Source organism: Pleurodeles waltl, chromosome 4_2 (assembly GCF_031143425.1).
Source record: "Pleurodeles waltl isolate 20211129_DDA chromosome 4_2, aPleWal1.hap1.20221129, whole genome shotgun sequence".
Taxonomy (NCBI): domain Eukaryota; kingdom Metazoa; phylum Chordata; class Amphibia; order Caudata; family Salamandridae; genus Pleurodeles; species Pleurodeles waltl.
Window position 1 is genome coordinate 53,000,045 of NC_090443.1, and position 13,242 is coordinate 53,013,286.

General features: G+C 45.2%; 1 protein-coding gene across 3 annotated transcripts in view; it reads right to left on the reverse strand.

Annotated features, from left to right (window-relative positions):
- Positions 1-13,242, reverse strand: part of TROAP (trophinin associated protein) — a 155,209-nt gene that overhangs the window by 10,254 nt on the left and 131,713 nt on the right. The gene's annotated exons all lie outside the window — the stretch shown is intronic.

Here is a 13,242-nt window from a genome sequence, read left to right on the forward strand (position 1 = left end):
GTGGATTAAGCTCCTCAGATTGATCATGCAGATGAGGGGGTGAGAATCCCATATTGCTGAGGTGGTCTCTCTCCCTACACGGAATGGACTTTATGGTGGAACACCACCCTGGAACTGATCATGCCAGTGAAGATGAGATGGTCTTTCCAGGTACTTCCTCCTTAGTGATGAGAACTTGCTAGATGACAGGTAGTTATCCCCAATTTATGCTAGGTGGGCCATGTTAGACCTGACATCCTTCGCATGATATTCCCCCCACACATTCTGCCTTCACTCCTATTTTGCTCAATAGGACTGCGACTTTACCACTGCTAACCAGTGCTGAAGTGTTTGTGCTCACTCGTATAAGCATGGTCAAATTGTCTCACACCTCACTGGCATATTTAATTTACTGAAAGTCCTTGGTAAAGTGGTATGCCAGTTACCCAGATCTGGTAAATTACATGCTACTGGTGGGCATGCAGCACTTACTGTGACACCCACTTAAATAGCCCTTTAGAAACATGTGTCAGGCCTGCCACTACAGCCTGTGTGTGCAGTTTTAAACTGGCAATTCTACTCGGTAAAATAAACCTTTGAAGTGCTCTTCATCCAAGTAAGCTCAACAGGTCAAGATTGCCTTCTCCAAGTTTTGAATAAACAGCAACAATGTGCATGGACTCTCAGTTTCATGCTGCTCCATACTGACCTGATGAGGCAAAGGATGAAAAAGTGTGCAGCATCTGGAAAGTTACACAGAGCAATGCAGTGGCTAGTCTCAAACCACAGTAATATAGAGGAATGTACTGAAGGTCGTGGCATGGAAGATGCCTTGGCAGGAGACCATGAACAGCTCATCCTGGCACAGAAACCCACAACGTAGCATCTCACCACCTATTTAACATAGGGTTTAGAGTACCGTGATCCTTTCGACTCACAGTTAACTTTTAGGAAAATTAGATCTAATTTGTATAAAAAATAAAATAAAAAAACACAGCCCTTATATTTCAACTTCAGCTGTGTGGTGAGCCTCTCTATTGGAGTCTCCAACACTGCAAGCTATTTAAATTCTATTATGAGCAGCACGCTACAATGCACATCTTTAAATAGAAGGTTTGCTGGCTCTGGAAAGCTAGGGTAAGGGGCTTTAAATTGCACGGACATTCATAAAACAATTTATGTGCACTTACATATAGCACGTGTGGATTATGGGGAGCATGGAATATATCCGTTTTGGTTTGCATGGGAATAGGATTCTATTTTGGATACTCCATGTGTATATGGTACACAGAGGGGATCCTCAGGAGGCTTCTGTGGGTGGGGGAATTGTTAGATTAAAAAAAAACAAAAAAAAACTGAAGTCCTGGGGTTCTAGAGATGCCTGTGAATCCCCTGCATTGATGGCAAGTTCTTCGGTGGACAACATCTTCAACTTGCCCTGCTGACTGAACACGGTGGGTCTCAGACCTACGTCTGTCTTGGGATCCAAGAAGTAAAAGGAGTAGAATTATTAGCCTTTCCTTTAGAATCATAACTGCTATGGCTTTTTTGTTCAGCAGGGAAAGAACATCCCCATCCTTAATTGAGGTGCATGCGCCTGAGAATACAACTTGGTGGAAGGAGGCTAGTCTGGAGTGAGGGGTTAAGTAGTAGCCCTTGTGGATGTAAGGAAATGCCTCTTTTTGTATGATAAATGTGAAAGTTATGGACTGATGCTGCTGCCTTTTCTACTCCAAGTGCACGGAGGTCTGCTAACCAGACCTCACTGCCAGTGTTCTAACTCCTTACAAAGTGTATGTTGAATTGGCAACCCCCAGTCGGAATAAACTGACTTACTCATAGGTCCATAGTATATGGTACCAAAGGTACCCAGGGCATGTAAGACAGTGTGCCCACAGGGCTGTAGCACTGGGAGCATTACCTTGTGGGTGACAAAGTACAAAAGGTCTTGAAGCCTGTCAGTGCAGCCTGGAAGAGCAGTGGTCATACAGCAAGTTTGACTTTGCCATTCAAACCAAAGGCCCAGGTAGATAGGTAGATAGGTAGATAGGTAGATAGATAGATAGATAGATAGATAGATAGATAGATAGATAGATAGATGTCAACCCCAAGGAAGGCCTATTGAGCCCTTAGGCAGGGGGGCTGTATATTATTTAAGTAGGACATATATATGTTATATGTCCTGTCAGCAAAACTTTCCAATTGTCGTTTTGCTGTGGAAAAGTTGGCACGCCCATTGGCTAACACAGAGTTAGCGTCAGATCTCTCTGCCCTGAAAACACCTGAATGGGACTACTAAAATGGTACTTCAAATTATCCTATTCGTCGTGGCATTAAACTCAACTCGATGCCCAAGTCGAATTTAAGGTCACTTTTAAGGAAAGGCAACGTTTAGAAAGTTCCAATTCTGTTGTCCAGTATCCTTGCACAGCTTCTGGCCACCAGAAAGCCTTCTGTCCTCCTGCAAAGTTGTATGAATGAGTTCCAGGCTCAGGAACAATAGAACTCTGCTGTGTGTAAAATTGCTACCTCCCCCTTGCAGGAAGGCACTCAGGGTGCTGGCCCAAAAGGCGAGCTTCAAAAGCAAGGCTGCCTTTTGTTGGCAAATGCCGACCACACTCCTGAATTGTTGAGTCTTTGCTCAGGTAGACAGGCTGGCGGCGGGAACAGACAGAGGCCAGTGCCCCAAACATGTTTTTTTAAAGTAAGGCTTAACGTTAGAGGTACAAGCCCGGTGCCTCATATTTCCATTCAGCTTACATGGAATTTCCTTCTCTTCCCCCGTTTTTACTCGTGCATTTGTTATCTTTTATCTACCTATAGAAAATCACATGCGGACTTACCAGGGTCCCTTACCATAGATGGATCATTTCCCTCGTTTCCCTTGAATCGCCTATCTTCGGCGTTGGAAAAAACTACCTAAAGGTATCTTTTTCCTATTTATCTTCCACTCAAACTAATACTTTGAGCTCATCACAATATTTCTCACCGAAAGCATATATTTTTACTTTTTCCCATTTGTTTTTTCTCATTATATAATTTTTCCCCCTTTTAGAAAACTAAGTATTATTTGGACTTCATAAAGCTTTAAGACGCAGTGGACTTTTTGCTCGCAAAACTCTTTCCGCAAACTCTCGGGTATGTTTAGAGATGTACACATATACTTTTTAACATTTTCTCATCACTACACCTCTTGGTTTGCTGGGTTTTCACCACTACAGTAAAAGTTGTTGTGACTACCTCCATTTGGATAATTGTCTTCACTATACTCTCTTCTCGATTCTTTTAGGTCACCTGGGCTGTTTTCTTTTTCTTCGTTTGTTTCTTTTGGACTATCTTTTTGACTTGGGTGCCCTGTAACATTTTTCCAGTAATAATCTGGTGCACGCTGAAGCCATGTCCCCTACGGTTCAAGGTTTTGCTTCTTTTACAGTGCCTTTAATTTTGTCACTTTTCACGCATCTGTTCTCTGTATATAATGTCACTATCAAGTCACACTTTATATTGCGTTCTGTACTGAATTACTATACTTATATTAGGTATACATATATATGTTTATTTACAGCCTTGAAAAAGTCACTGGTGTGACGAAACACGTGTTGGCTGCTTGGCTGTTTTTGGAAAAACGGTTTCTGTCTCAATGAACGCTACTTCGTTCCGAATAAATGAACTTTTCTCTGAAGACAAGACTCTAACTCTTATCTGTTTGACCATTTCATACAACGACAAAATATCTTAATCTTGTTGATGTTTTACTACTGTATACTGTGTGCTGTGATCTCTCTTGTATTATGTTTTCCCATGGGTGTGTAGCCCACAGGAAGCCAAACTTCCAACGCCCAATATCCAAGGAAGGGTTCAGACATCATGGGAGTGGACAGAATAGTAGACTCTGGGATTGCTAAATTGTCACAGAACGGGAGGGATCCCATAAGCTTATTGGCTAGTCACCACATCATCCCCCTAGGGCATTTTCTTTGCATAAATGTGGCACTTCTGGCACCCTGGACTTCAATTCTTTCTTCAGTTCAGTCATGATCCAAAAGAGTACTGCCCTGTTGACCTTTGGACCTGACAAGAGAGGCTGTACCATCTCCTGGACTGCACCTGCCACACCTTGGGCTAGTAAAGAGAGGACTGTGCATGTGGCTCCTGGCTTGTGGAAAAGTCTCTCATGAGCCCCAGACCAGGGAGCGACTCAAAGGGTCGGCTGGCTGACCCCATGGAACCAGCACCAGGGCCATCAAAGCTGAAGAAGCCCATTCCAGCAAGTCAGAGGCAGCTTTCTGTGCATTGCCACTGACCGCTACTCGGTGCACCAAGAGACCGATCCTAGACGGCCAGAAGCTGCTCGACCCAGGAGTGTCGGTCTGAATCCAGACTGGTCACCAAAGAGGGTCACCAGCCTACACCAAAGGATACTGCTGGATCCACTGTATATAGAGATCGGTAGCCCAGCCACAGCTGGCCTTTTACTGGCTCAAAGAGGACTTCAAAGGACACGGACCCCTGTGGCAAAAATTGCCCCACTGTACCCATGGACCGAGGAATAACTGCAAGGACACATCCCGCGACTGCACAACATCCTGCATCCCCAGCTCCACTTAAGTCTATGACGGTCTTGATGTAAAGTGTGGAACTGAAGTTGAGACTGCTTTGGTAACCCGATAACTGTCCAAATATTCTCTAGAGGACCTCCCTGACCTTCTCCCTGTTGGATCTGGTCACCCCACTTGAGCCGGAACAGCCAAACAACTCTTTCAAACTTTTTAAAAGTGTCTAAACTTTATGGTTACCAACGCTTGTTCGCACTTAGGACGAAGATGCTGAGATTTATGTTTTACTTAGGAATCTATAGCTCCAGAACCCTCTGGTGAATTTTTCTCTCCTTGGTGCCTAAAAATTCATAATACTATAATCTTTTTTTTGAATTGGCGTTGCATGACTATCTCTTTGTCTGATGCTTCTAAATGCTTTACACTAGTTCCTTTGTTTAAGTATTGCTTCTTGAAGCCACAGCTACCCAGGGTTGAGCTAAAGGTTTTACAAACTAGCCTGACTGGACCCAAGACAGTTTTGCGAGTGTATTACATGGATAGTCGCCCAACCATACCATATAATACACCACAATCCTCATACTGGATAACCAGCGATCCATTGTGATCATCTCCCAATTGTTGGAAAAAAATGACAGACCGTTCCATGAAGGGAAGATGATGGCCCTTTTTTACGGGGTGCAGGGAGAAGATTTAGAGGTAGCAAATAATGCAGTGTGGATCAATTGGTGCTGTTGGTAAAGGTGACTGCAGCTTCGGCATTTCCAGATAAGTTTGTGGAATCCATCCAAGCAAGATGACATAGTAAGTCAGGCTTGTACGTGGATTGAGCAACAGTGGCTGTAGAATCAATTCAGGATTTGTTTAGAAGCATCCAAATTATTTTTGACCATACTGGAGAAGAGTTTCTTCATGTGGCATAGGAAACAAGTTATAGTTTTCTAGCTTCCACAGGGTGTGGACATACGTAGTGTAGATGAAACATGGCATTCACCATATGGAGAGGAGAGTGCCTGAAGTAGATACATTTTTTTCAAATAGAGTCTAGATTTCTTCTCTAGAGGGTCCGTAGGAAAGGTATCCAGATCGGCTCTGCAGAGTAGGCAATGACCACTAAATTTTGTGGATAAGGGTATGAAGGCAAGGCGTGGATCACAGTGGTAAGATCAATGCCGTTTTACTGTTTAGCTATTTGCCTGTGGTGTGCTATGCCTAAGGAGGGTTTTTCCTGAGCAACCAGACAGGCTCAAAAAATGTTTCATATAAATAAAAAGGCAGCAGACTCCAAAACTGTAGAGATTGGTTGCAATGTCTTGCAGAAATGTTAGATTTAGCTCTGCAGAGAGCTAGTTAACTCCAATGCTTCATGTGCCACATTTGGTGTTCACTGTAGTCAACAACCCAAAAAAAAAAAAAAAACTCTGAAAGTGGGCCAGGTGAGTGTAGGGGAGAGTTATCCTAGCATTACACGTCCAGGTATAGGGCTGTTTCAATTTTGTAAGATTGTAAGAGGGGAGGATACCAGCCTTTAAGGGGTTTTCTTTTTTACAGCCACAATCCTCATAAGATATTTTATCTCACAAATTTCTGAGCTATAGAAAGAGGCTCCACCAAGGGCTTATCATTATATCAGGCCTCAGATCTTGCTTTAGACGCTGATAAATCCAGCCTACGCTGAGAGGTTTATTGGCATTGACAACCATGCAGGGTACATTGTCTTGGAGTGCATCGACTTCTTGGGAGATGCAGAGGCCAGAGTCTCTGGGGGCACAGAACTGGGTTGCTTCAAGGAACAAACACTAGAGTTGTCAAACCCATAGGACTGAGAAAATTAAACCCTTGTAAAGCATCCAAGACGGTAAATAAACCATTCTGAGGACTTCACCCTGAAGGGGCAATTTGGTTATCCTTAATGTTCCATCCTCTGTTTAAAAGGACCTGACAGCCATTTTTTACATGGATTAACACTACACAGGTTCTTAGCTGCCTTTTGGACGACTGTGTCCTGTGAGTCTGACGAGGACATCATCTTATGGCATCTCCAATAGCGTTTAAATCCTGAAATCTTAGGATGCGTCTGAAAAGGTGCAGAATTCTGTCATGAAGCACCAACAAGATCTACAGACCATATCAATGTGGTGAGGTCCAACAGGAACTGATGTCAGCACACAGCTTTGCGCCTTATATCCTCTAATGTTGTAAATGGGCAGGTAGATTTGACACTAGTCGGCTACTGCTGGGGAAAATTATCCATATCCAGTATGGCGCCTGAAGGATATTCACAAGGAGTGTATCTGCAGGAAAAAGTATGCATCAGAAATGCTTTTGATGTAGGCCTTTCTCCAGCCTGCTGGCTCCGTACAGCAAGGTGGTTAGTAGATGGGATGACCAGCTGGATCAAAGAGTTGTAGGTGCTCAGGAAGCCAAGTAACGTAGAGGTTCACCTACACATTTTCCAATAGTTATTTCTGGGATAAGTTTAACCATAAAGTGAAGTAAAAGCTCAAAGGTCTGGGAGGAAATAGTGTTGAATGTTCCCAAGGATATGTTTAGATACTTCCACAACAACTGCTGTGTTAGGTCTATGAAACAGGGTTCCAGGTAACTAAGAGTGCTGCTTGGGACACAGAACATACAGAGACAATTACAATCTACCTGGTGTAAGATTAAGGACTTCGCCAGCTAATTCCTTCATGATGAATTCTAAAAAGTTACTCTAAGAGCCACTGACAATGATGCCTTGTACACTCCACAGGGACAAAAAGAGAAAAAAGTATTAATCCAAGAGAGCAATTACTGTACCGTACATCTGCATAGGACTAAGGAAAAAGGAAGAGAGTACCAGTTGGTGTGCAGCGCTGCTTAAGAGAAAATCAGCGGATGCCGTTGGAACTGGAATTTTAGCTGTGGTCCTGAATAGTGTGGTTGGCAAGCCTGTCACTGAAAACTATGGTCTGGTAACATAAGCAGAGTTCCTCAGAGCTATGACATAACTCGAGCATCCACAAAGAAGATATTCACTTCTATTACATTTGGTGTGTAGAAATGACATCTGGAGGACTGAGACAAGATGCCAAGCTTACCTCAAAAAATACAAACCTTGACAGACACTTTCTAGTTTTGCTTGGCTTGATGCTTTTGACCACAAACTATGACTTTGCTTTAGGACTGAGAAAAGTATATATCCGGCCCAGAGGCACTCTGTGCACAACATTCAGCTTTGACCAGTTTATTGTATTTGAGTTCTGACTAAATGGTACCAAACTTTGTTTCAGTCACAAAGGTTGTATAAGTGCTGGTACTCCACAGACCTAACCAGGTAAAATCTGCATCATCCATTAGAGCTTTCTTGATCACCGGTCAGCCATGGAGGGGGGCCCTGGTCTACAAAATCTACTTGACTAACATTGGATACTGGCCTCAATTGCTTCCTCCATTTTTTTCCACTTCTCATACAAAAAAAAAAATCTTAAACGTCAATTATCTTTAATGATGAACAGGTTAATTACATTCAGTAATGTTCTATTTGGTAGAGACACTATTCTAGCAGCAGATTCCTCACCTTTTGAATATTCCCTAGGTGTCGGACTAGATCCAGAATGTTTGAAGCAGTACCTCTGCACAACGGTAGGTGGCGCCGCAGGGTTGCACCCGGACATCGTTCCACTCTGGAAAAGACGTACAGAGTCTATACAGGTGCCAATCCCTAGCACTGACATCGGTTGCTTTTTAGACTGTCGGCACCCCAAACGCAGATCCTCAAAAGCAAATCAGTGTGACAAGTATGCAGATTCCTAGAACCGGAATCTTATTTAATGGATAGACGCCAGTCATAGAAGTGGAAAAATGGCAAGGTCAGTGAGGAATCTGCAGCTAGGTAGAGTCTCTACCAGGAAGAGAGTTACCGAAGGTAAGAAACTTTCTTTTGATCAGAATTCTAGCAGTAGATTCTTCACCTTCTGAATAGATATCAAAGCAGTATCTTTTGGTAGGTGGGTCTGTAAATGGACTCCAACCAGAAAGTCTACAGGATCAAGTGGACAAAATGCACTTCTCAGCAAATCTGACCATCTAGACAATAGTGCTTTATGAATGTATGGAAGGACGTCCCTGTAGCCACCTTCCAGATGTCTAAGGCTGGGACTCCGATTATGAACACAGTGGTAGTTGCTTTGGTCCTGATAGAATGAGCATGTAGTCCTTCTGGAGGTGGCTTTCCAGCCAATGCATAACAGATCTTAATGCAGAGCACAATGCAGTGGGAGATGGTTCTCTTCTGCACTGCCTTGCCTTATGTCACTACAGCGAACCCCACAAGCAGCTGATCCCCACCCAGTGTTTCTTGCTACAATCAATGTAGAAGATCAGTGCTCTCAGAGTCCAAGTAATGGTGTCTCTCCTCCTCCTTGGGTGAGTATGGGAATGTAGAATGCCGCCAAGGTGATGTTTTGACCAACGTGGATCACCATCACAACCTTCAGCAAGAAGGATTCTTGTATGGTTTATGGCCGGTTAAATCAGGAAGCTTGAAGCTCACTCACACTGCACCAATGTTATGAAGACGAGAAACAGTGTTAAGAGTCAGGAGCCATTATGAACAGGTGTGAAGGGGTTAAAAAAAAAAAGTGCCCATCAAGAAAGTGAGGACCAAAGTAATGTCTCACTGTGGTATACTGAAGGGGCAAGAAGGAAACAAATGTGCAAACCCTTTCAAAAAATTGCATAACAACTAGAGGCTTAAACAAAGGGGGCTGATCCAGCAGCTGCAAAAAAGGTGAAAGAGCAGAAAGGTCCCCTCTCACTGTGCCCAAAGCATGGCCTTGCTGGGCTAGGGATAAGATAAAGAACAAAACATCAGCTAATTTGGCCTGGCGGGGGATCAATCTGGCGTGTGCCATACCAAACCACAAACTTGTCCCGTTCACAAGTGTACATAGTTTTTGCTGAGGGACATCTGACTGCCAAGATTATATCAATCACTTCCAGAGGAAAGTCTGGGTTCAGATGTTGCCACTCAATCTCCAAGAATGAAGGAGGAGGAGATTGTGAATGCCTGGGTGCGGATTCTAGCCCTGCTGCTGCAACAGCAGATACTCACAGACAGACTGATTGGAGAACATATCCTCAGGCAGAAAAGTTCTGGATACCATACTCTCCGTACCCAGTCTAGAGCCTCTAGGATGACTTGGGCCCAGTTGGTCCTGATCGTTTTAAGAACTTGGTTTAGGAGTGTTGTTGGCGGAAAGGAGTACAGGAGTCCAGTGTTCCACTCACGTAAGAATGCATCCCTGAACAAAAGACACCTTGGAAACTCCAAAGCACAGGAGAGCTAAAATTGCGTTTATTGGCAGTGGCCAACAGATCAAGTCCAGGTTCTCCCCATTTACGGAAGAGAACTTGCACAACCTCCAGGTGTATCTGCCACTCATGATCCGCTCTGAGCTGACAACTGAGCTTATCCACCCTGGCATTCAATGATCCTGCAGGTGTTTCACCACCAGGAAGGTCCCTTGAAGATCAAGTCCTTTACAGAGGAACAAGGCCTACTGACACAGTGTCAGCAATCCCACCTCGATCCCGTTTAATGCAGTACAACACGTGTCTGTGAGCACCCGTACCAGCCTTTCTTTGATGGACAGAAGGAAGATTTGCAGCACCAAGCGGATGAGTCTCAGCTACAAAAGGATGATATGGAGCCAGGATTCCACCAAAGACCAGAGGCCTCTGATCGTCACCTTTTTCCAACACAAAGTGACCCATTGGTCACCACTGTCAACTCTGGGTGAGGTAGGAAGAGGGGTTGTGGTCTAGCAACCACTACTGCAGATCTAAGAAAGTCTCCTCTGAAATCGGATTCTAGTCAGAGAGGCCCACTTGATGGTGGGCCCACTTAGTCTTCAGGACCCACTGCAGAGCCTGTATATGCCACCTGGCTTGCTTAACCAGAAGGATGTAGGATGCCATCAATCCCAGCAGCCTCACAATGGAACTCATTGAAATCCAGGACGGAGGCTGAAAGATTAGGATCATAGCCTGAATGTTCCAGGGAACATCTTGTAAGAAGTCAGGTGTGACTTTGGTACGTTCATAGTGAACCCCAAAGATGAAAGAAAGTTTGCCTTAGTCTAGAGGTGATGGATAACTGCCTCGGGCGAGCCAGCCTTCAACAGTCAAGTCATTGAGGTAAGGGAAGACTGGCACCCCTGAACTCTGAAGGTGTGCTGCCACCACCATCGCTCACACCAGAGAGGCACTGATGAGACCAAAGGGGAGTACAGCAAACTGAAATCACTTCTGTCCCACCATGAACCACCAGCTGTGCGGATGCGTCTGCAGGACGGGTACATGGAAGTAGGCATCCTGTAAGTCAAAGCTACCATCCAGTCTCCAGGGTCGAAGTAAGATAACACCTTGGCCAGTGCGAACATCTTACATTTTTCCTTACGGAGGAAGATGTTGAGAGAACGTAGGTCTAAAATTGGACAAAATCCTCTGCCCTTGGGCACCAGAAAGAAGCAGGGAAACCAACCACCATCTATTTCTGGCACAGGCACCCTCTCAATAGCCCCCTTGCCAAAAGGGCATGCACTTCCTGTCAAGACAGAAAGATGGTCCTCCCTCAGCTACTGGAGAGACTGTGGAAAGTGTCATGGTACTGAAAGGAAGAGAAGAGGATAACCCTTCCAAACAATGTGCAGGACCCATCTGTCTGAAGTTGTGGCCTGCTAACCGGGCAAGAATCTTTAGATCTTGCCTCCCACCAGGTGGCTCTCCTCCTAGAAGAGCACGATAAAGGGAGGTGGGGTGAGGGGTTGACTGAGCAGCCCACTGACTATAGTAAGACTGGCTGGAGTAAAGGGGCACCTCTGCCCAAGCCGCTGTAGGTCTGGTGGAGTTGGCGAGGTGGGGCACATAGGCCTAGAGAGCTAGCCGTACCCATGTTCTCTTTGGACAACGCTAGAGTTTGCCTTATCCCCGGACTGGTGAGTCCCATTGAATGGAATGTCCCTGAGACTACTGGACGTCATCTGAAAAACCCAAGGCTCACAGCGAAGTGTGATGGTGGATGTCAACACAGGTGCCAATGGCCCGTCTGATGGAGTCTGAGGAGTCCAAGACGCAACGAATTGTGAACTTGGCCGCATGCTAACTGTCCTGGAAGATCTGAGCAGGGACAGGTCAGAGAGCTTCTGGGACACCAGAGAGTACTTGAGGCATGGAACCCCAAAGTGTGCGAAAGTAGCATCACAGGAAATTGCGGGCATTCACTGAATGGAAAGCCAGATTAGTGGAAGGATAAACTTGCTTCCCAAATGCCACTACTCGCTTGGATTCTCTATCGAAGGGTGTAATCAAGATGGTGTTTGGGTTAGACCAACCTGTGGGTTCCTGCACAACCAAACTTTCTTTGGAAGCTTGTGGAGACAAGAAGGGAGGGTCATCTGGGGGAGGACGATGATGTATCGCTATTGCCTAGTGACTGTAGGGCCAAAGCAAGTCATAGCCCTAGGCCGGGAACCCAACAAGGTCTTGGTGCCTCATTAATAGCAGAAGGGGTTCAGAAGATGTTTGCCATGGCTGGAGAACTTCTGTCACAGTTTTAAGCTACAAGGTGGGGAGCTGCAGGTACTTCAACTGCCCTACACATCACCAATCAACATGAGGCAGATTCCTCGGTGGCTGTGCCATGACGTGAGAGAAGAACCGATTCCTTGGGGCTGGGAGTTGCTGGATAACTGAAACTGGTTGTCGCCTACAAGTCGTCATAGCAATTGTCCTCAGGACATGGCTGAATGAACTTTTCACCGGCATCATAATCATTGTCAAATTTTGTGCCAAAAAGAAGTGTTCTGTGTGAGTTTTCCCTTTTGAAGGTGGCAAATCAAGTGGGGGAAGTGGCCTCAACAGTGGTTAGTCGTGGCCTTGGTTGGACTGGCGCCGACTCGAAGTCGAAGAGTACAATAAGTATCTCCTGATCCAATATTGATGTTCTAGGAACTGGAGTTGACCATGGCACCAGAGCAGGAGTCATCACAACTTGCGACGAGGGCAAACATGCCAGCGGTTCTACAGATGAAAGGCCTCTCTGCTCCATGGGGCCGAAAGGCATGCACGAAGGAGTCAGCAAGGATCTGAAGATTAAGAATTCTTCGATCTGTTTAGAAGTGGCAGGTGGCCCCGGATACTCGCGTTGTGAGGGAACCAGTTGTGGGATTAGCTCTGCAGTAGATGGACCCCACGACCAGATAGGGAGCCATAGTGCTGCCCCCACTCCCTCGGTGAATGCAAATAGTGAGAGAGTGTTGAGTCATGCTTCGATTTCTTATGTATCACTTTAGACTTACTGGATGATTTAGATCTCGAAAACCAACCTCTGGAAAGGCTTTCTTGACTTCTGGAGCCAGAACGGGGCCAGCACAGAATCTTTGGCTGAGTGCAACTTGTATTGGTCTTGTTGCGAGGGCTTCTTATGCTTGGAAATGTAGAGTTTGGCCTTGCCGTCTCGGATAGCCGTCGGATACATCAGCGAATAATTGTTGCAAGCCTTACAGTTGGGACTCAACCCCAGGCTCCACAGGCACAACTTATGGGCATCTGTCACAGACATTTGTTTGTAAAAGTTCCTACAAGGACTAACTTTGGAGGTGATTTTCACTTGCACACTGATTTTCTTTTAGTTAAATGTCACTCAGAGACAAAAGGGAGC